A 23,941-nucleotide genomic window follows, 5' to 3' on the forward strand; every position below is an offset into this window, starting at 1 on the left:
TCTTTGCAAATTGACTCTGTACTAGCTGGTACTCGCCTTCAAAGTTTACCCCTTCCATGAAGATCAGCCTAAACAGTAAGTGAAGTTCAGGGTCCTCTCCATATTTTCTCAGCTTGCATCTTGTCCTAGGCTTTTAATCACTCATGGCCTTAGGAATTCTCCTTTTACAAAAATTTGAATGTTCCTTTTATTCCCTATGAGACATGCACACTCTCCCTCCTACCTCCCCAGGTACTCTATTTATGTCTTGAACCAGGTAATCCTTTGCCCCAGGTGGCTTTGATTTAGTAGTTTCTTATACTGCTTCCGCTATCTGCAAGCTGCTTCTGCCTGCAGGAAAAGTTCTGGGAGGATGAGCCAGAGAGGAGTGCCCTGGTCAATCTTTCAAGCAGCCACCTAATAGATTGGCACTGACATAAGGGCACTGCATTATGCACACAGAGGTTACTATGCTTCCTCCAGAAGAGGGCCAGGGACCCACAAATGAAACGAAGGAAGAGGTTGGGAGAGGAGCCAGCAAGGGTGTCATGAGCTTCTCCTACCATTTTTAAAGTTGCAACTGCTTAATTAGACGCTTGTCCAGTTATTGCAACCCTTTAACTACTTTCTAGAGTTTTGAGAAGGATGGCTCTGCCAGTCTCTGGTAGTTATTTAAAGATGGTGTAGGGGAACAGCACCCTGGAATGTCTTACATCACCATGTTCATCAATAGTAAGGCCCACACAGCAGTATTTTATTTTAAAATGGAAATGGTATGTATGGGACCAAGTCAAACAGATTCACTGCCTATGCAAGTGGCTCAGAATCCAATGCTATCTTCTCCCTCTGCTAATCTGCCTCTCCCTCCCTGAATCCACACCCTTAACCTTAGAGGGAGTTCCCTATTTCTTCCTTAGAAAAGGAAAAAGCAAAGATCTGGTTCACAGATTGATCTGAATAGTAAATTGGCAGCAGTCAAAAGTGGATGGCCACTTCACTGCAACCCACTCAAAGATGCCCCAAAACACAATTGTGAAAGGAAATCCTCCTAGTGGGAATAACTTTGGGCAGAGCACCTACATTTATTAAAGAGAGAGGGAGACTGGCTAAGGGATGAATCTATACCAACTCAGAGGCAGTGGCTAATAGGCTGGTCAGTAGGGATCAGGAACTTGGAAAGAACAAAGTTGGACCACCCCCCAAAAGAGAAGCCTGAGGGAGAGGTATATAGATGGAATTCTTGCAACATGAATAGAGTGTAAAGATATTCATAACCCACCCACATAAATGTCCAACGGAGGACATCAACAGTCAGCAGGATGAGTGGAATTGTACCGTGGATGCTAGTCTGCACCTTTCACCAGTAATCCTGGTGCTTATTCAGTAAGCCAAGTACAACAGACGAAGCATGAAGGCAAGAACGGAGGCTATGCATGGGCTCAACAAGATGGACTTCTACTCACCATGACTCCTGGTGCTGTTCAGTGCTCATTCTGCAAGAGCAGAAGCCAACAATGATCCTGAACATGGCCCTGCCCCTTGAAAAGTTCGGCTGGCCAAGCGCTGGCAGGACTGGAACCCTCTTACCATGGATGGGACAGCATTTTGCCCTCACAGAAACAGGGATATATTCCAGGTATGGATTAGCCATCCTTGCTTGCTTCTGCTAACTCCACTGTCCATGGTACTGTCCCTCTCAGGCAGCTTCCTTCACACAGCCCATTCTGGGTTCCAAAAGCCACATCCATTCAATTCCTTTCTCTTTGTAGAAGTTAAAAACAATTCCATTATTACTAATTCTGTGTAACTGCACTTCCCTTATAGTTAAGCATCCCTTTATAACTAAACAATCCTTGAATTATCCCAAGCTGAGTATACTATCAGTTGGGACAGCTACTCATGTACTCCTTTTGAGAAGTTTCCCTTCCTAGTTTTTCCCCTATCAGCTTGTGAAACCAATTAATATTGGAAACGGCAGTGACACGCCAATAGCCAGATTCAACCCTTCTTTCTTGTTTGCTAGCAAAAGAAGGAACAACAGTATCTCACACTTAGCCTGATCAATGAATAAAGAATCAGTTTTCATTTTGACTAACAGCCCTCTAAGCCTTCACAAACTATAAAATTAACTCAAATGAAAAATGAAAAGCAGGTGAGAAATGGCAATAGACTAACAGGCAGAGCTAAATGCTTCCACAAAAACGACAGAACCAAAAGCTGTTCAAGGGACCTGATTTGGGGGTCAGCAGACCAAGACAGTGCTACACAACCCCCAGGAGGGTGAGGGACAGAGAGATGAAGAAGCTGAAATGACAAACGTGCATTACCAAGCCCCTGTGGCAGCCAGGAAGGGCTCCTCTCCCCCACCCCCAGGACATTAGGCTGGGATAAAACCCCAGGCTCACCTCAGCTGACTGAAAGGGAAACAGATACCTTCCTTCCTGTCAGCTGTTTCAAGGGAAAAGAGAGGGGAGGTCGGGGTGCTTTTCTCCAGTGAATTTGGCCAGCAGTGCCTGCTCTGAACCTCTACTCTGGAGAGTCAACACAAGAACACAGGAAAGCTTCGACTGAAACACCACAGTGGAAAGGTGTGCTAACTAGCGCGACCTGCTGGTAGGTCTGGAAATTGTATGGACAAAAACTTGTCTCACTCTGTATCCAACCCCTGGGAGAAAATCTGCACCCCACTAGTGACCCCCTGGCCTGATTTTGAAAACTTAGGATGGGCAATTTTAAAGACTGAGAATAAGTTGAACCAACTATCAATGAAAAGGTTGAGAAAAAAATAGGCAAGAGAGAGAAACTGGCCATCAGAGTAAATTCATAAACATATTCAGATGCCTACACATCAGCAAAAAATTACAAGCTATACTAGGAAATAGGAAATAGGCAAAAGAACAAACCAAATATCCTGAAGAGATACATGCTTTAAGACAATCAGTTATAATCACACAACTCCTCTAAATCATTTCAAAGAATTTAAAGAAAACATGACTAAAGAAATAAAGGCTATTAAGAAGACACTGGGAGAGCATAAAGAACAATTTGAAAGCCTGCAAAGAAAAGTAACAGACCTTATGGGAATGAAAGACATGATGGATGAGGTTTTAAAATGCATTCGAGGCATATAGGAGCAGATATGAATTGCTTGTAGACAGGATTAGCGGCTTCAAAGAGAGAATTTCTGAACTAGAAAAAACAGAGAAGAGAATGGAAAAAAATGGAAGAGTCTCAAGGAAATGAAAAACAATGAAAAACACACAAACATTCGCATTATTGGTATCCCAGAAGGAGAACAGAATGGAAAAGGGGCAGAAAGAATATTTGAAGAAATTAACAACCAAAAACTTCCCAACCCTTATGAAGGACATAAATATCAATAAGCAAGAAGGACAACATAGCACAAACTGAATAAATCTGAACAGACCTACCCTAAGACACCTACTATTCAGAACAACAAATATCAGAGATAAAGACAGGATTCTGAAAGCAGCAAGAGAAAAGCAAAGCATCACATGCAAGGGAACCTTGTTAAAATCAAGTTCAGACCTCTCGTCAGAAATTATAGAGGAGAGAAAAAAGTGGTGTGATGTATTTAAGGTTCTAAAACAGAAAAACTGCCAACCAAGAATTCTGTATCTGGCAAAACTGTCCTTTAAAATGAGGGTGAGTTCAAAGTTTTCACAAACAAAAACAATAAAATAAGTTACCAAAAGACCAGATTTACACCAAGATATTAATACTAAAGAGGATACTGCAGCCTGAAAGGAAAAAAAAAGGGTAAGAGATTTAGAGAAGAGTTTAGAATTAAAGATTACCAGGAAGGGTAAACTAAAGGATAACAAGACAGACAATAGGGCGATATGACAACAGAGAACTGAAGGACAAAATGAAGTAATGCCTTTATAGTAATAACACTGAATATTAATGGATTGAACTCCCAATTAAAAGACAAAGACTTCATATATGAATGATATACTTCAATTTAAAACAAGTCAAAAAAAAAAAGACAAAGACTGGGAGGTGGATTTGGCTCAACTGATAAAGTGTCCACCTACCATATAGGAGGTCCAGGGTTCAAACCCAGGGCCCCCTGACCTATGTGATGAGCTGGCCTACACGCAGTGCTGACATGTGCAAGGAGTGCCATACCACGCAGGGGTGTCCCCCGCATAGGGGTGCCCCACACTCAAGGAGTGCACCCCGCAAGGAGAGCCGCCCCACACGGAAAAAGCATAGCCTGCCCAGGAGTGGCACCACACACACGGAGAACTGACACAGCAAGATGACACAACAAAAAGAGAGACAGATTCCCGGTGCCAGTGAAAAGAATGCAAGTGGACACAGAAGAACACAGAGTGAATGGACCAGAGAGCAGACAATGGGGGTCAGAGGGAAGGGGAGAGAAATTTTTAAAAAGTAAAATAAAAAAAAAAAAGACTGATAGAATGAATAGAAATATATATATATGAGCCATCTATATATTATCTATAGGAGACCCACCTCAGATGTAAGGTCACAACCAGTTAAAAGTGAAGGGTTGGTAAAAGGTATTCCATGCAAACAGTAACCAAATAAGAGCTGTAATAGACCAGATAAATGTAAAATAACAATATTGTAGTATATAAACAATAATTTACTCAGTGCAACTATCAAATTGTTCCTAAGACCAGTATTCTGTTTCTTCAATAAGCACTTGCTTTTAATTGAGGAGTACTGGAAAAGAGATATTTTTGGATACTTCCTTTTTCTTTAACCCTTTCTTATACATACTCATTAATTAAAATAATCCATCTGGATCAATAATGATTTAGCATGACTACTGCTGAAAAAGATTTGCATTTTTCTGCCTCATAAAACTATGAGTTGGCATATTGTTATCTGCTGTAATTCATTCCAATAAGATGTGAAGAATTCCCAAATAGGAATTTGACTACCCAGAAAAAATGATGGCCTAAATGGAAATTAAATGACTAAACCAATAATTTATTTCATTCTTAGAGTCCAATAGTTAAAGCTGTAATATAAAAATTAGAATTACATTAATTAAATTCTACTATATTAGATTATTTACATTTTAAATGTTGCTATACGATTTCTTTTTTTTTTTTATTGACTTTGTAATAATATTACATTAAAAATATATATGTGAGGTCCCATTCAGCCCCACCCCCCACCCCGCCTCTCCCCCCCCCCAAACAATACTCGTTCCCATCATCATGACACATCCATTGGAAAAATATGGAACGCTTCACGAATTTGCGTGTCCTCCTTGCGCAGGGGCCATGCTAATCTTCTCTGTATCGTTCCAATTTTAGTATATGTGCTGCCGAAGCGAGCACGCTATACTATTTCTTATAATTGATTACATTAAATCTAACCTGGCCTTGTACTCTCATTTAAAATTTGTAATTTCTTTCAATCTGTTTTTCTATTTATTTTACTATAAACATCTTTTAACAGCTAAAAAAAAAAAAAAAAGCCATTGATTATACACTTTGGATAGACCATATGGTATGTAAACAGATCTCAATAAAACTGACTAATAAATAAATAATTGTGCAAGAATAGCCAGAAATAGCAGCTATGTACAGCAGCGGAAACAGAGGGATTGAAAGGGAATGATTTACCTTGTGTTTTTTATTATTATCAAAATAATGAAAATGTTTAATAATGATTAAAGTGATGAATGCACAACTATGTGATTATACCAAATGCCATTGACTGTAACATTTGGATAAATTGTATGCTTTATTAATATGTATCAACAAAATTGATTTATTAAAAAAAAAAATACAGTGGGTTGGAGGAAAAATACATCAAATGTAAGACAGGGACTAGGGTTAGTAGTAAATTTTTTTTAGATTTTATTTATTTATTTCTCCCCTCAACTTGCTGTTTACGCACTCCATCTGCTCTGTGTCTGCCCACTGCATGCTCACTCTCCTTCTAGGAGGCACCGGGAACAGAACACCCAGGACCGTCCATGTGAGAGGAAGGCACCCAATGGCTTGAGCCACCTCCACTCCCTGCACGCTGTGCCTCTCACCATATCTACATGCTGTGTGTGTCTCCTCGCCACGCCAACTTGAGTCAGCTCACCACACCAGCACGTCACAGGACCTCCCACGTGGTAGGTGCCTGCCCAATCGCTTGAGCCACATCTGCCTCCCAGTAGTAATATTCTGATGATGCTCTTGCATAGTTTGTAACAAATGTATCAAAACAATGCAACGTGTTGGTGGAGGGGTGATGTATAGGACCCCTGTATGATGTCATGTATGTTTATTTTATAAGTTCACAACTTTTACTATATACATTTATGGTTTATGCATGTTCATGTATGAATGATTACTTCAACAAAAAATACATTTTTAAAAAATGAAAAACAAAACAAGAAACTTTTGGAATCACCAGGAACCACGTCATCAAGCAACAATACTCACCAATGACAACTGTGTGACAATGGCTAAGAAAGGATGGTGCAAGTTAACTCAAAGGCAGTCTGCAGAAGTCCCAACCTGAGACCTTCCAACGACGTCCAGAACAAAACCCTGCTCTAAGAAGTGTGTCTCTTTAATGGGATAGGGTCGTGCAGCCAGGACGCTAGGCAGCTACACCAGGAAGAGATGCGTGCCCTAATGGTTCACGCTTCATTGCTTCCCTCTGACAACCACAAAGAAAGCCTAACAAAAGAGGAAGAGGAGGTCATTCCAGGCAGAGGAAATCAAGTCAGAGGACTAAATTCAAGTACTGCAACACTGTCATGGCAAGTCCCCACTTCTGAATCTAACGTAATCATCGACAGGGGTGTAGATAACACATATGCTTATATAGGATTAAGTCACATTTTTATTTTTAATTGTTAAAATGCGACTATGCTCACTATGTAAATGTTTTATTAAGAAGCCCAAATTACATTTGTTGCAATGTTACAGACTGTTGCCTTGTTAAAATTGGGTCATTTGGATGCTATAATAATTTAAAGTTATATCACAAAGAATATAACTCTGATATAGCAGTTTTGAGTTTCTTCAATGCAATTTATATTATTTACTTGTTATTCTATTCTTAAAAGAGGTATCTTCAACACACCTCAAACAGCAGAAACACAAAGAAAGCCTATATTAAACTGCATTCTTCTGCTTCAGGAATCAGCTCTGATTGTGTTTTGTGCAAATCTATCACAAATTCTCTTTGTTCATCTCATAGAAAATTAAATGTGATGCTCTGCTATGTTCTCAAGGTTTACAAATCACTTCAAATATTTAAGCCTCACAAGTGCTGTTCTAAAAATACTATAACAAGTATATGTTCATAGCCCATGTAAAAATGAGCATTAAAATTAGTCACAGCAGAAAACAGAGAATACGGACCATGGCATCATGCACATCACTTAGGAAATTCAAACACTCTGTAAACACCATTCATATCTTTGTAAGCATCTTTACTCAATGCCCTTCAGCAATAATTAATTGAAACCATCCAATAAACTTCCCATCTTCTCACAGCTTTTCTGCACTCTGTTTCCTTCACAGACTAAAGAAAATAGATTCTAGGATATAAGTCTCAAAACCACCAGGCTTTGGCAAGAAAAAGGGCTTTGAAGTGACCACACTCTACAATAGACTAGACCTCTCCCTGGATTGAAACCCAACTATTTGCTGAAGAACACACACAACTAGGCAGACTGGTTTCTTAAATTCTTCATCAAAAACTTAAGTTTCTATAGAATTTTATTCTGTTTCACTATTGAGCCAGTTTTCCCACACTGAGATGAGACAATTTTGGATCTTCTCCTCTACCTCAAATCTCTTTCTGATGGTGCCTTGGCACTGCCAAAGCAGAGCCATTATGTCGGTAATCTCTCATCCTCCTACCACCAAATCTTACCCAGCACTACATGTACATCTTTATTCCCCTCTTCCTGTTACAGTGCATAGTGACTCTTCTCCGAAATAAGGTCAATCATACTTGCTCAGTCCCCTCTAAATATCGTAAGGACTATGCATGTCAGCCCCTCTCAAGCCTATAGCATTTTCACGGCCTTCTGGACTGAATCCTTTCCATTATGGTTTAAATATGCCTCACACTCATAGCCCAACTTCTTTGCAGTGTTATCTAGATACATATTTTCCACTTGCACACCTCTGATTTTCTGTAAAATCACTCCAACCTGGCTTCTGTAGCACACAAACTGTTCTTTATGAGTCATTAATAACCTTCGTCTTGCCAGATTCAGTAGAAATACCTATTTTGATCTTACCTAACTCTCAGAGGCATTAAAAAGCAAAGCCATTTTCTCCTTTCTGACGCAGGCACCTCTCATCTTCCACTAAAGCACCCTCTCCTGGGTATCCTTCTACTGCACCACTGTTCCTTCTCAGACTTTTCTATTAGTTCCTCCTTCTCTGTTTAATAATTTTCCTCAACTGTGGGAAGATGGCAGAACAGAAAGTTCCAGGCATCAGGCACTCCACCAGAACAACTATTAAACAAGAAGGAATTGTCAGAATCAACTATTTCAAAACTCCAGAGTCCATTAGAACACTACAGCATCCAGGTAAGAGCAGGACAAAGAGGCTAGTAAATAATGGTAAAGAAAGGTAAATTGCTATTTCTCTGTGAGCTTACCTGCACCCATCCCTTACTCTCACTCTAAGTGGAAGTGGGGTCCACCTTTGGCACAGCTTGCTGGTGCCAAAAAAGGATTTAAAAATCCACTTCCCCAAGATCTGGGGTGGGTATGGGCTAATTGTTGATCAAGGCTTTTTAAAATATAGAACCTGGGGGGAAGCAGCTGTGACTCAATCGACTGGGCTCCCATCTACCATATGGGAGGCCCTGGGTTCGTGTCCCAGGGCCTCCTTGTGAAGGCAGTCTGGCCCACACCCACGGAAAGCTGACTGCCTGCACCCACAGAGAGCTGAGGGCCCCGACCCATGCCCGCGGAGAGCTGGCGCTGCAAGATGGCACAACAAAGGGAGACAAGAATACACAGAAGAATGTGCAGTGAATGGGCAAAGAGAGCAGACAGCAAGCAAGCCGTAAGGGAGGTGAGAATACATTTTTTTTAAAAATAGAACTTGGCAAAGCAGATGTGACTCAGGTGATAGGGCCTCTGCCTACCATATGGGAGGGCCAAGGCTCGATCCCTGGGGCCTCCTGGTGAAAAAGAAGAGAAAACATGCCTGCATGGCGAGCCAGTGCCCACACAGTAAGCCGAGTGCCCATGTGGGTGCCCATGCAGCAAGCCGAGTGCCCACACAGTGAGTCAAGTGCCACACAAGTGCCAGTATGGTAAGCCAGAGCCTGCGCAAGTGAGCCACGCAGCAAGATGACGATGCAACAAAAGAGAGGTGAAGGGAAGAGTCAAAGTGAAGCGCAGCAGAGACTAGGAACTGAGGTGGTGCAACTGACAGGAAACCTCTCTCAACATCAGAGGTCCCCAGGGTCAAATCCTGGTGAATCCTAAAGGAGAAAGACAAGAACAGAAGACAAAAAAGAGAAATAAATACAGAAGATCACACAGCGAATGGACACAGACAGCAAAAATAGCACTGGGGGAGGGGAAGAAAAAAATAGAACTTGCACATTTACAGAAAAATCATGCAAAAAATACAAAGTTCCCATATACCACCCTATTAGTAACAACTTTATTACTGTGATATATTTGTTACAAAACATAAAAAAGCATTTTTATAATTGTACTTTTAACTATAGTCCATCATTTATAATATGGGTCACTATGCTGTAAAATTCTACGGGTTTTTTACACTTGTATTCTAGTAGCATACAAACAACTTAAAATTCCTCTTTTAACCACATTTACATACATAATTCAGTGCTGTTAATTGTATTCATAATGCTATGCTATCACCATTATTCATTTCCAAAATATTACCATCAACCCAAACAGAAACTCTGTACAATGTAAGCTTAACTTCTCATTCCCAACCCCACCCCATCTCCTGTTAAATCTATATTCTAGATTCTAAATCTATGAGTTTGCCTATTCTAATTAATTCATATCAGTGAGGTCTGGCTTATTTCACACAACATAATCTATTCAAGATTTGTCTACATTGTCACATGTATCAGATTCATGTCTTTTTTACGGATGAATGATATTCCATTCTGTGTATAACCACATTTCATTTATCTATTCATTGATTGATGAATACATGGGTTGCTCCCAGATTTTGGCAATTGTGAATGCTGCTGCTATGAACATTGGTGTGCAAATATCTGTTCAAGTCCCTGCTTCCTATTATTTTGGTATATACCTAGAAGTTAGATTGCTAGGTTATATGGTAATTCTATACTTAACTTCCTATGGTCAAACTGTGTTCCACAGAAGCTGCACCATTTTACATTCCTGCCAACAATGAATAAGTAAGTGTTCATGTTTTGCAGTATCCTTCCAACACTTATAGTTTTCTGGGGTTTTTTTAACAGTCACCAATCTAGAGGGTGTGAAATGATGTCTCGTTATGCTTTTGATTTGCATTACCTTAATAGCTAGAGATGTTGAGCATCTTTTCATGTGCTTTTTGGTGATTTGTCATCTTCTTTGGAGAAATATCTATTCAAGTGTTTTGCCTATTTTTTAAATGGGTTGTCTTTTTTTTAAGATTTATTTATTTATTTATCCATCCCCACCCCCACCATTGTCTGCTCTCTGTGTCCCTTTGCTGTGTGTTCTTCTGTGTCTGCTGGTATTCTCATCAGGCAGTTCTGGGAACTGATCCTGGGACCTTCCAGAGTGGGAGAGAGGCGATCATTCTTTTGCGCCACCTCAGCTCCCTGTTCTGCTGCATCTCTTTAATGTCTCTCCTCTGTGTCTCGTATTGCATCATCTTGCTGCGCCAGCTCTCTGCTTGGGCCAAGACTCCCACATGGGCTGGCACTCCATGTGAGCCAGCTCACTGTGCAGGCCAGCTCGCCCTCACCAAGAGGCCCTGGGAATCGAACCCTGGACCTCCCATATGGTAGACGGGAGCCCAAATGCTTGAGCCACATCCGTTTTCCCAATGGGTTGTCTTTTTATTGTTGAATGATAAGATTTCTTATATATTCTAGATATTAAACCCTTATCAGGTATGTGTTTTCAAATATTTTCTCCCACTGAGTAGGCTATCTTTAAAACTTTCATGATAAAGTCCTTTGATGCAAAAAAGTTTTTAATTTTGATGAAGTCCCATTTATCTATTTTTTCTTTTGTTACTTGTGCTGTGGGTATAAAATCTAGGAAAACATTGCCTAACACAAGGTCCTAAAAATGATTCCCTATGCTTTCTTCTACTTTTATAGTTCTAGTTTTGATATTTAGTTCTATGATCCATTTTGAGTTCATTTTTGTATATGGTGTGAGGTAAGGGTCCACCTCCATTCTTTCGCACATGGACATCCAGTTTTCCCAGCACCATTTGTTAAAAGAGACTCTTCTGAAAGATTTGCGGTTATGTAGGTCTGAGGAAGGAATGCTAAGGGATTTGGAGTCTTTTTTTTTTTTTTTAAGATTTATTTTATTTATTTAATTCCCCTCCCCTCCCCCGGTTGTCTGTTTTCTGTGTCTTTTTGCTGCGTCTTGTTTCTTTGTTCGCTTCTGTTGTCGTCAGCGGCACAGGAAGTGTGGGCGGTGCCATTCCTCACCAGGCTGCTCCCTCCTTTGCACTGGGCGACTCTCCTTATGGGTGCACTCCTTGTGTGTGGGGCTCCCCTACGCGGGGGACACCCCTGCGGGGCGCAGCACTCCTTGCGCGCATCAGCACTGCGCATGGGCCAGCTCCACACGGGTCAAGGAGGCCCAGGGCTTGAACCGCGGACTTCCCATGTGGTAGACGGACGCCCTAACCACTGGGCCAAAGTCCGTTTCCCATGGAGTCTTTCTTTTTGGAGTAATGAAACTGCTTGAGAATTTTTAAGATGGTGGATGTACAACATTGTGATTATACGAAAAGCCATTAATTATATACTTTGGATAGAATTGCCAGAAACAGCAGCTATGTACAACGGTGGATGCAAGAGAGATTGAGAGACGAGGAATTTTCTTGTTTCTTGTCTGCTTTTTTGTTTATAACTATTAATATTGAAATAATGAAAATGCTCTAGTAATGATTGAAGTGATGAATGCACAACTATGTGATTATAGCAAATATGACTGATTGTACACCTTAGAGAAATTGTATTATTTACTAATATGTATCAATAAAATTGATTTTTTAAAAAATACACTACTGGGAAATGGACTTGGCCCAACGGATAGGGCGTCTGCCTACCACATGGGAGGTCTGAGGTTCAAACCCTGGGCCTCCTTGACCCATGTGGAGCTGGCCCATCCATGCGCAGTGCTGATGCACACGAGGAGTGCTGAGCCACGCAGGGGTGTCCTCCACATAGGGGAGTCCCACGTGCAAGAAGTGCATCCCGTAAGGAGAGCCGCCCAGCACAAAAGAAAGTGCAGCCTGCCCAAGAATGACACCGCACACACAGAGAGCTGACATAACAAGATGATGCAACAAAAAGAGACACAGATTCCCAGTGCTGCTGATAAGGATATAAGTGGTCACAGAAGAACACACACAGCGAATGGACAGAAAGAGCAGACAATTGGGGTGGGGAAGGGGGAGAGAAATAAATTTTAAAAAATAAATCTTTTAAAAAAAAAGAGACTACTCTTTCCCTGTTGACTGGACTTGGCACTCTTGTCAAAAACCAGTTGGCCATAAATATTAGAGCTGATTTCCATACTCTCAATTTGATTCCATTGGTCTATATATCTGTCCTTGTGCCAAAATCTTGGTAATTTTTTTATTAGAGAAAATGTAAATTTACAGAAAAATCAAGTAAAACATACAGATTCCCATAACCCCCTACTGTTGACACCTTGCATTAGTGTAATACCTTAGCTACAATTAATTAAAGAATATTGAAATAGGGAAACGGACTTGGCCCAGTGGTTAGGGCGTCCATCTACCACATGGGAGGTCCGCGGTTCAAACCCCGGGCCTACTTGATCCATGTGGAGCTGGCCCATGCGCAGTGCTGATGCGCGCAAGGAGTGCCGCGCCATGCAGGGGTGTCCCCCACATAGGGGAGCCCCACGCGCAAGGAGTGCACCCGTAAGGAGAGCTGCCCAGCGCAAAAGGAAAGAGCAGCCTGCCCAGGAATGGCACCGCCCACACTTCCCGTGCCGCTGACAACAGAAGCTAACAAAGAAACAAGACGCAGCAAATAGACACAGAGAACACACAACCGGGGGGGGGGGGGAATTAAATAAATAAATAAATCTTAAAAAAAAAAAAAAGAATATTAAAATAGTACTATTTACTTTAGTCCATAGTTTACATTAGATATATTTTTCCCATATACTATCCTACTCTTAACACTTTGTATTAATGTTGTACATTAAAAAATATTCCTATAGTTGTATTATTAACCCAGTCTAATGTCCACAACAAAGTTCACTGTGTTACACAGTCCCATGTTTTTGTCTTCCAACTTTCATTCTAGTAACACACACAACACAAAACTCCCCGCTTCCCCCCCGCTTTTTTTACATTCTTTAATACTGGTTTGCGGCTTTAAAAAAATCAAATTTATTGATACATATTAATAAACATACAATTCATCCAAAGTGTACAATCAATGGTATTTGGTATAATCACAGTTGTGCATTCATCCCTTCAATCATTACAGCGTTTTTATTATTTCAATAATAGTAATAATAAACAAAAAACAAATAAGAAAATTCTTCACCTCAATCTCTCGATGCTTCCCCTGCTGTATACAGCTGCTATTTCTGGCTATTCTTGCACATTTATTTATTTTTAAGCAGATTTACTGAGATATACGCATATCCCATACTTCCTTTTTTAACCACATTCACATATAATTTAGCACTGTTCATTACACTCAAACAATAATGTGCTACCATCATTACCATCCATTTCCAACCTTTAAAATCAACCTAAATAGAAATTCTGCACAAATTAAGCATCAACTCTCTGTTCTCTAACCCCTGTCTATTCCCTGGTCCCTATATCCTATATTCTAATTCTTTATGAGTTTTTAATAATTATATATCAGTGGAAGTCATACAATCTATGTGCTTTTGTGTCTGGCTTATTTCACTCAGCATAATGTCTTCAAGATTCATCCATGTTGTTGCATGCATCAAGACTTCATTCCTTTTTACAGGTGAATATTCCATGGTAGATATAAACCACATTTTCTTTATCCATTCATCCGTTGATGGACACTTGGGTTCCTTCCATCTTTTGGAATTGTGAATAATGGCACTATGAACATTAGTGTGCAAATATCTGAGACCTGCTTTTAATTCTAGTAGCAGGTTTGCTGGGTCAGATGGTAATTCTCTATTTAGCTCCCTGAAGAACTGCCAAACTGTCTTCCACAATGGCTGTACCATTTTACATTCCCACCAGCAAGAAATTAGTGTTCCTATTTTTCTACATCCTCTCTAACAGAAAACAAAATTTTCTGTTTTTTAATAGCAGCCATTCTAATGGGTGTGAAATAATATCCCATTGTGGTTTTGGTTTACATTTCCTAAACACTATTGATGTTGAGAATTTTTTCATGTGCTTTTTGGCCAACTGTATATTTTCTTTGGAGAAATAGTTCTTCAAGTCTTTTGCCTTTTTTAACTGTGTTGTCTTTTTGTAGTTCAGTAGTAGCATTTCTTTATATACTGGATATTAAATCATTATCAGATATGAGGTTCCCAAGTATTTTCTCCCATTAAGTTGACTTCTCTCTTTCATGACAAAATCCTTCGATGCACGAAAGTTTTTAATTCTGAAGAGGCCCCTTGCATTTATTTTTTCTTTCATTGCCTTGTGGTTTGGGTTTAAAGTCTAAGAAACCACACAAGATCCTGAAGATGCTTCCCTATGTTTTCTTATAGGTGTTTTATAGTTCTGCCTCTTGTATTTACGTCTTTGATCCATTTTGAATTGAGTTTTGTATATGGTGTGAAGTAAAGGTCCACCTTCATTCTTTTGCTTATGGATACCCAGTTTTTCCAGCACCATTTGTTAAAGAAACTATTCTTTCCCAATTGAGTAGACTTGGCACCCTTGTCAAAAATCAGTTGGCCATAAATGTGAAGGTTAATGTCTGAACTCTCAATTTGATTCCACTGTTCTATATATTTGTCCTTGTGCCAGTATCATGCTGCTTTGATTACTGTGACTTTGAAATAAGTTTTAACATTGGGAAACCATTGCCTGAAGAAATCCAACCCTACTCTTCTTTTTCAAGATGGCTTTGGCTACTCGGGACCCCTTACTCATCCACATAAATTTGACAAATGGCTTTCCCATTTCTGCAAAGAAAGCTTTTGGAGTATTGATTGGTATTTTGTTGAATACATAAATCACTTTGGGCAGAACTGACATCTTAATAATACTGTCTTCCAACTGATGAACATGGAAAGTCTTCCCATTTATTCAGATCTTTGACTTCTTTTAGCAATATCTTACAGTTTACTGAGTACAAGTTCTTCACATTTTTGGTTAGATTTATTCCTAGATGCATTTTTTTAGATGCTATTGTAAATGGCATTTTTTCTTGATTTCTTCTTCAGATCGTTCATTATTAATATATAAAAACACTACTGATTTCTGCTTATTCATCTTGTACCCTACCACAGTGCTGAATACATTTATTAGTTCCAATAGCTTTGTTCTGCATTTTTTCAGGATTTTCTGGTATATAGAATCATGTCATATACAAATAGAGAAACATTTATTTATTCCTTTCCAACTTGGTTGAATTTTTTTTTTAATCACTATATCACTGTTTTTGGTTTCTTTTTAAGATTTGTTCATTTCCCCCCCTTGTTGTTTGGTGCTTGCTGTCTGCCTTCTGTGTCCATTCACTGTGAATTCTTCTGTGTCTGCTTATCTTCTCTTTAGGTGGCACCAGGAACCGATCCTGGGACCTCCTGGGGTGGGAGAGAGGCCCTCAATCTCCTGTGCCACCTCAGCTGCCTGGTCTGCTGCATCTCTTATTGTCTCTCCTCTGTGTCTCTTTTTGTTGCATCATCTTGCTGCACCAGCTTTCTGCATGGGCCAGCTCACCACCCTGGTCAGCTTGCCTTCACCAGAAGTCCCCAGAACCAAACCCTGGACCTCCTATATAGTAGACAGAAGCCCAATCACTTGACGACATCCACTTCCATCAGCTGCATTTTATTTCTCTCTCTTGCCTAACTGCTTTGGCTAGAACTTCTAATACAATGTTGAATAACAGTAGTGACAGTGGGCATCCTTGTCTTGTTATAGATCTTACAAGAAAGCTTTCAGTCTTTCACCATTGAATATAATGTTTGCTGTGAGTTTTTCATATATACCCTTCATCACATTGTGGAAGTTTCCTTCTATTCCTAGTGTTCTAAGTGTTTTTATCAAGAAGCAGTGCTAGATTTTCTCAAAAGCCTTTTCTGTGTCAACTGAGATGATTATGTGGGTTTTTTTCCCTTTGTCCTGTAAATATAGTGCATTACAACTATTTATTCTCTTATGCTGAACCACACTTGCATAAGTAGGATGAATCCTACTTGATCATGTAAAATTCTTTTGATGTGTTGCTAGATTTCAGTCTACTACAACTTTATTGATTTTTGCATCTATATTCATAAGGGATATATTGGTCTGTAGTTTTCTTTCTTGTGGAATCTTTACCTGGACTTGGTATGAGGGTGATGCTGGCCTCATAGAATGAGGTAGGGAATGTTACCTCCTCTCCAAGTTTTTGGGAGAGTTTGAGCAGAACAGCTGTTAATTTTTCTTGAAATATTAGGTAAAACTCACATATGAAGCCATCTGGTCCTGGACTTTTTTTGTTGGGAGGTTTTGATTACTAATTCAATTTCTTTACTAGTTATTGGATAGCTGTGATCTTCGAGTTCTTCTAGAGTCAGTGTAGGTAGTTTGTGTGTTTCTAAGAATTTGTCGATTTCATTTAGATTACCCAAGTTGTTGCAGTCATTCATAGTTTCGCATTACATTCCTTTTTATTTCTGTGGAGTCAGTAATGTCCTTCTTTTGACTTCTGATTTCAGTTCCATCCTCTTCTTTAAACTGTCACTCTAGCTAAAGGTTTGTTGACTTTATTATCTTTTCAAAGAACCAACTTTTGATATTTTTGATTCACTCTATTGTTTTTTTCCTCTCAATCTCATTTACCTTCACTCCATCTTTGTTACTTATTTCCCTCTGCTCACTTTGGGTTTAGTCTGTTATTTTTTCTGGATCCTCTAATTTTGGGGTAAAGTCTCTGATTTGAAGTCTTTCTTCTTTTCTAATGTAAGAATTTAGAGCTATGAATTTCCCTCTCAGTTCTGCGTTTGCTGTATCCCATAAGTTTTAGTATGTTTTGTTTACATTTTCACTTGCCTCAAGATATTTCCTAATTTCTCTTGTGATTTCTTCTTTAATACACTGGTTATTTAAGAATATATTGTTTAATTTCTACATAATTGTGAATATTCATTTATCCCTCTGTTATTAACTTCTTGCTTCATTCCATTGCAGTCATGGACTATCTATAGTATGATACCAATATTTTTTAATTTATTGAGACTTGTTTTGTGACCCAGTATATGGTTGTATTAGTCAGCTAATGGCTGAAGTCGGTTGGTTTTTATAAAGGGTATATATTTGTGGTAGAAGCTTACAGTTACCAGGCCATAAAGCATAAAAGTCTTTTGCATGTGTTAGAGTAAGATGGCCGCCAACATCTACCAGGGTTCAAGCTTCCTCCATTCCCCTCTTCCTGTGGCTTACTTCTCTCCAGGCTCAGGATTCCTCTCTTCCCAGGGCTTGCTTCTCTTTCCTCACAACCAAGCTCCTCTGTGTGCTTACTTCCTAGGGCTTCAACTCAAAACTCTAGCATCAAAACTACAGCATCAAAACCCCAACTCTGTCCTTTGCCATGTCTTTTATCTGTGCATCCCTACCCACCAAGGGGCAGGGACTCAACACCCTACTGGCATGGTCCAATCAAAGCCCTAAACATAATTTAACCACGCCCAGGTGCAGACCAGTTAACAAATATGATCCAATATCTGTTTTTGGAATTCATGAACCATATCAAACTGCTACAATAGTCTATCCTGGAGAATGATCCATGTGCATTCTAGAAGAATGTGTATTCTGCCGCTGTTGTATGATGTGTTCTATATATGTTTGTTAGGTCTAGCTGATTTAGAGTATCATTCAAGTATTCTATTTCCTTACTGATCTTCTGTCTAGACATTCTATCCATTATTGAAAGTGTATAGTAATCTACTATTAATGTACCATAGACAGTTCTATGTTGGCTTCAACCATTAAACATAATTTCAAAAACTCAAGAGGAAAAAGAAAGGTGCTTATATTATCTATATATTTTGCTCTTTTCATTATTCTTTCTTCCTTGCTAATATTTCAAGATTCATTCTTTTATAATTTCCTTTCTGTTTAAAGACATTCTTTTAGATAGGTGTGCTAGCAGCAAATTCTCTTGGTTTTGCTTTATCCAAAAATGTCTTGATGTGCCCCCTTCATTCCCATATGCTATTTTTCCCTAGATAAAAAGTTCTGGGTTGACAATTCTTTTCTTTTAGTACTTGAAAAATGTTAAACCACCTCCTTCTGGCCTCCATGGTATCTGATGAGAAATCTACTGTAATTCTAATCATTCCACCCACCCCCTTTTTCTCTGACTACTTTCAAGGATATTTTGTCTTTAGTTTTTAGAATATTAACAATGATGTGTTTTTGGCATTGACTTCTTTGGCTTTATCCTGTTTGGCATTTGTTCTGCTTCCTGACTCTTGTGGTTTGAAGCTGTATGTACTCCAGAAAAACAGGTTCTTAAAGTTAATCCATTCCTGTGGGTGTAACAATACTGTAAGTAGGACCTTTCGATGAGGCTACTTCAGTTAAGTTGTTATATGCCTCATTCAGGATGGATTTTAATCCTCTTACAGGAGTCCTTTATAAATTATATGACTACACTGAGAGGAAGAGAGTGCCACAGAAGCAAGAAGCTGAAAGCAATGAAACCCAGAAGAAAAGGGAGAGACTAGGCCACGCTGACCACGTCTTGCCATATGGCAGAGGAGCCAAGGATCACCAGCAGCCAGTCTTCAGGAAAACAGCATTTCCTTGATGATACCTTGATTTGGACATATTCTCAGCCTCAAAACTGCAAGCCAATAAAATCCCATTGCTTAAGCTGAATCATTTCATGATATTGCTTTGAGCACCCTAGGAGAGTAAAAACAAATCTGTGGGTTTATGTCTTTTACCAAATTTGCTATCTTTTCAGCCATTACTTACTTGAATATTTTTTCAGCTCCACTCTTCCTTCCCCTGGAATTCAAAACACAAATGTCACAGCTTTTGTTACAGGTCACAGATCCCTTGGATGCACTGTTCAATTTTTTTTTTTTTCCAGTCTATTTTCTTTCTGTTACTCAGATTGGGAAATTTCTATTGTTTTTCCCTCAGGTTCACTAATTCTTTCTCTGTCTTCTCCACTCTGCTTTTGAGCCCATTCACTGGTTTTTCATTTTTGTTATTTTAAGTTCATTTGGTTCTTTCTTTGCTAAGATTTGTTTCTTTATTCCTTTTAATTTTCCTTTTCATTTCTTTTAAGCCTGTTCATGACTGCTTGTTGAAATATTTTGAGATTAGCTACCTTAAAATCCTTGTCAGGTAATAATAGCAAAGTATCACCTCAGGGTTGGTATATGTTGATTTTTCTCAATCAAGTTGAGATCTTTCTGACTCTTGGTATGATGAGGGACTTTTATTAACACCTGGATATTTCTGGATATTGTAACACTCTGGATCTTATTTAGATTTTCTAACACTGTTCTGGCATGGGAACAAGGACTCCCACCTCATAGCTGACAGTGGGGTAGACATTCAGGTTCTCACTCAGTCTCCACTGACATCCAGAGGGTGGGGTAGAAGTTTAGGCTGCCCACTAGGCCTCCACTGACACCACCCTGGCTAGAAGAGGGAGGCAGGTACCTTGTCCATTTCCCCCATGTGGCTTCTAATGACATCATTGGGTGGTGGCCTTATTAATGCTGAGTGCTGACCAGAGTCTTGACTCTCCACTAGGCTTCCTCTGCTACCATCCCATCAGAAAGTGGGAGGAATGCCCCTTTACTACTGGGTGATGGTGAAAGTCCAGGAAGGTTCTCACTTTCTGCCTGAAACCTACTCCCTATGAGAACTCAGAAGGACCTACAGATGGACAAGCCAGTTAAATGTACAGCTCACGTAGGCTACTTCCCTTCTTTCAAGTACTGCATTCTCTCGAGTTTCTACTTTCTTTCACTTTACAGTCTGTCCAGATTTATTATTGTTAGTGACAAGAGAGTTAGTCCAATACAGTCTTGATCATTACCAGAATGAGGACTTCAGCCCAGGTCTGATTTTTATAATTTCGAAGTTTGGAAGAAGTATAAATTTAAACCCCAAATAAAAATGAAACATGAAAAACTATGGTTACAAATTGTTATGGAAGACTTTTGTTTTTTCCTCTTTCTAGTACCGCAGATAAAAGCCAACAAACTTCCTTATTTCCCTATATAGGTAGTTGGGTTATTCAATTTTGTTTTTCCAAATTCCACTTTTTCTAAGGGAAAAGCTCTTCAAGGGTCTCAGTTCCAACTGTTTCAGGTGGACCCAAGGCCTTATCTCTTGTTCTTAAATTGTTCCCAAAACTCTAAACCATTACAGCAAGAACCACCACCCTATCCTTCCAGGACAGCCATACAGTCTAACCATTTCAGATTTCAGTTCCCTCTTGTTTCCATTTTTAGAGTATTTCATTTATTTTTCTGTCCATTTAGCTATGTATTTGAAAGTCTTTTTTTAATATTCTATTCTACATATCTAGTTTTGGATTTTTTTGCTTTGAAAGGATTTTCAGATTATCTAGGTAGTAAAACTGCCATAAATAGATCATGTTATCTCTCTAATTAGAATATTTACAAAATCATAATAAATGCTATATGAAAACCTACAAAGAAAAAAAACTCCATATATGTTCATAAAATATATATGTCCAAAAAAGTGAAACAAGTACCATTCGTAATTCAAGAAAACTAGGACAATGGAAAATGAGGACCATAAAAGAACTTACTGTGTGCAGTTGTTATAGCAATGAAAAGTGTCACCACTCAAGCAACCAGGGACAACCGAGGAAGTGATGCAACTGTGCACCTTAATACAGAGCAAGAGCCCAAGTGGAACACACTATACCACAATCTTTAAAATAGAAGCCAGAAGAGCCAACTGCCTCTAAATATAGCTCATCACCTCATTTTACAGTTCCAAAGCAGACAACGTTCAGAGAAAACCAGATAAATAATAGCCCAAACCAGTATATATCTACTACTTAGAATAAAATTCAACTCTACAATCAATTCAGTCATAGTATGCTGAAAAACAAACTGTCAATATTAAGTCAATAATTCTTTTGAGTAATTAAACCACAAAAAGTACGAAGACAAAATGCAAAATAAATTTTGAATTCAATTAAACTAATTTCAAAAGAATACTAGCAATAATGTTGTATAGCATAGTGAACTTAGTGCATTAATAATCTATTAAACATGAAAAGAAAAAAATGTAATGGCATTTAATGACAGGTAATATATTAAAGAACATGTCCTGACTTAAAATTGTGCAAAATTTCAATTTAAAAAAGGGTAAAGCAGAAAAATTTTAATCCATATAACTTTTAAATTATTTTTTCATTGTATACTTAATATGGCAGTTAAATTGACGTTGTAAAAGAAAAAGGTGTCCTTTACAATGAAGAAATGTGGCATCACCACTTTAATCAAGTGATCAAAGAATGTAAAATAGGGAACAACCTGACACTACATGCTTCCTAATATGATGAAATACAAAGCACCCAATATCATCTATGATTCATTCCTCCAGAAAAAAAAAAAGTTTAATTTGAACCTAATTGGGAAGCGGACTTCGCCCAATGGATAGGGCATCCACCTACCACATGGGAGGTCCGCAGTTCAAACCCCGGGCCTCCTTGACCCATGTGGAGCTGGCCCATGCACAGTGCTGATGCGCACAAGAAGTGCCGTGCCATGCATAGGGGAGCCCCACGCAAAAGGAGTGCACGCCATATGGAGAGCCGCCCAGCGCGAAAGAAAGTACAGCCTGCCCAGGAATGGCACCGCACACACGGAGAGGTGACACAACAAGATGAAGCAACAAAAAGAGACACAGATTCCCAGTGCCACTGATAAGGATAGAAGCGGTCACAGAAGAACATACAGCAAATCGACACAGAGAGCAGACAACTGGGGGGAGGGGAAGGAGACAGAAATAAAAAAAAAATAAATCTTTAAAAAAAAAAACAATTTGACCCTAACCAAGCCTCTAGATATTACGATTATAGGAAATTTAGAGATTAGAGAAGCAAGTTAAATAATACCAAGAGGAAACAGATGAATCCAGAATGTGGGATATTCTACAAGACAACTGAACTAACTCTTCAGGAAATCAATGTCATGGGGGAAAAATGATGGAGAAACAATCCTAGAATACAAACCATTAATAGGATAGTAACTATGAAATGCAATGAATGAACACTGAATGTATCCTTGTTAAGGAAAAAAAAAAAAGGTTAAGACAATCATGGGACAGTTGGGGGAATTTTAATATAGCCTGTTATCAAATGATTTTATGGAATTATAATTAATGCCATGAACTTCAAATAGTTCAACAACGAAAAATATGTATATATTTGGATAGAGAAATGAAGCAAACGGAAACATGTTAACCACTGAATCTAGATGAAGAGTATAAATGTGTCAGGTGAATTATTCTTTAAACTGTTCTGCATGAACATAATTTTTCCAGTAAAAAGTTGGGAAAAACAAAATAAAAAGTCTCATTTTGCATTCAAAAAATCTGAGAAGCAACATGGAATTATTACTGAGCTGCTGTATTAATTCAATAACTAATGGGGTTTTGCTTTTATCATTCATATTTATAGTAATGCCTACTTCATAGGCATGCTCTTTAAAGAGTAAATGAGATAATGGAAATACAAAAGGATTAACATGATGTCAGGCACATAAGCAAGTGTTTATAAAAGTGTAAGGTATGTCAACGTGTCTTATGTTAATAAAAAAGAAACACAATGGCATGGTACATAGAGTTCCAAATTAGAAGTCTAGAAATGCATTCTGTCTCCAAATTCTTAACCACTATCCAACTGTATTTTTATCACGTAAGCTGACCAATTTCCACGGAAAACGAGAAACACATAAAAGCACCCTGCCCCAAAATAAAAAACAAAAGACAAAAAGCCTAATGTCTAGATGATTTTCATATAACTGGAGCAAACACTGGCGAGCAAGGAAACCCAATGCATGTTTTTTTTTTTAAAAAAAAAAAGTTTTATATTTTATTTATTTCTCTCTCCTTCCTCCCCACCCACCCCCAGTTGTCTGCTCTCTGTGTCCATTCGCTGTGTGTTCTTCTGTGTCCACTTGCATTCTTATCAGTAGCACCAGGACTCTGTGTCTCGTTTTGTTGCATCATCTTGCTGCATCAGCTCTCCGTGTGTGCGGTGCCACTCCTGGGCAGGCTGTGCTTTTTTCATGGAGGGCGGCTCTCCTTGCAGGGCACACTCCTTGTGCTCTGGGCTCCCCCTATGCAGCGGACACCCCTGCGTGGTACAGCACTCCTTGCACGCAGCAGCTCTGTGCATGGGCCAGCTTACCACACGGGTCAGGAGGCCCTGGGTTTGAACCCTGGACCTCCCATATGGTATGCAGACACTCTATCAATTGAGTCAAATCTGCTTCCCCCAATGTATCTTAAATTGTTACAGAGCACAGAAAAAGGAAAGCTTCCAAATTCTTTTTATGACGTGAATATAACATTAAGAA

The 23,941-nt window shown here is 39.1% G+C and overlaps 1 protein-coding gene and 1 non-coding gene across 20 annotated transcripts in view; both read right to left on the bottom strand.

Moving 5' to 3' along the window:
* The window catches only part of ULK4 (unc-51 like kinase 4), a 659,217-nt gene that overhangs the window by 555,340 nt on the left and 79,936 nt on the right, over positions 1–23,941 (bottom strand). The gene's annotated exons all lie outside the window — the stretch shown is intronic.
* Positions 5,215–5,321, bottom strand: LOC111760516 (U6 spliceosomal RNA). The gene has a single exon (XR_002794179.1). It is a non-coding gene; the product is annotated as a U6 spliceosomal RNA (small nuclear RNA).

The sequence above is a fragment of the Dasypus novemcinctus genome, chromosome 26 (assembly GCF_030445035.2).
Source record: "Dasypus novemcinctus isolate mDasNov1 chromosome 26, mDasNov1.1.hap2, whole genome shotgun sequence".
NCBI classification, from domain to species: domain Eukaryota; kingdom Metazoa; phylum Chordata; class Mammalia; order Cingulata; family Dasypodidae; genus Dasypus; species Dasypus novemcinctus.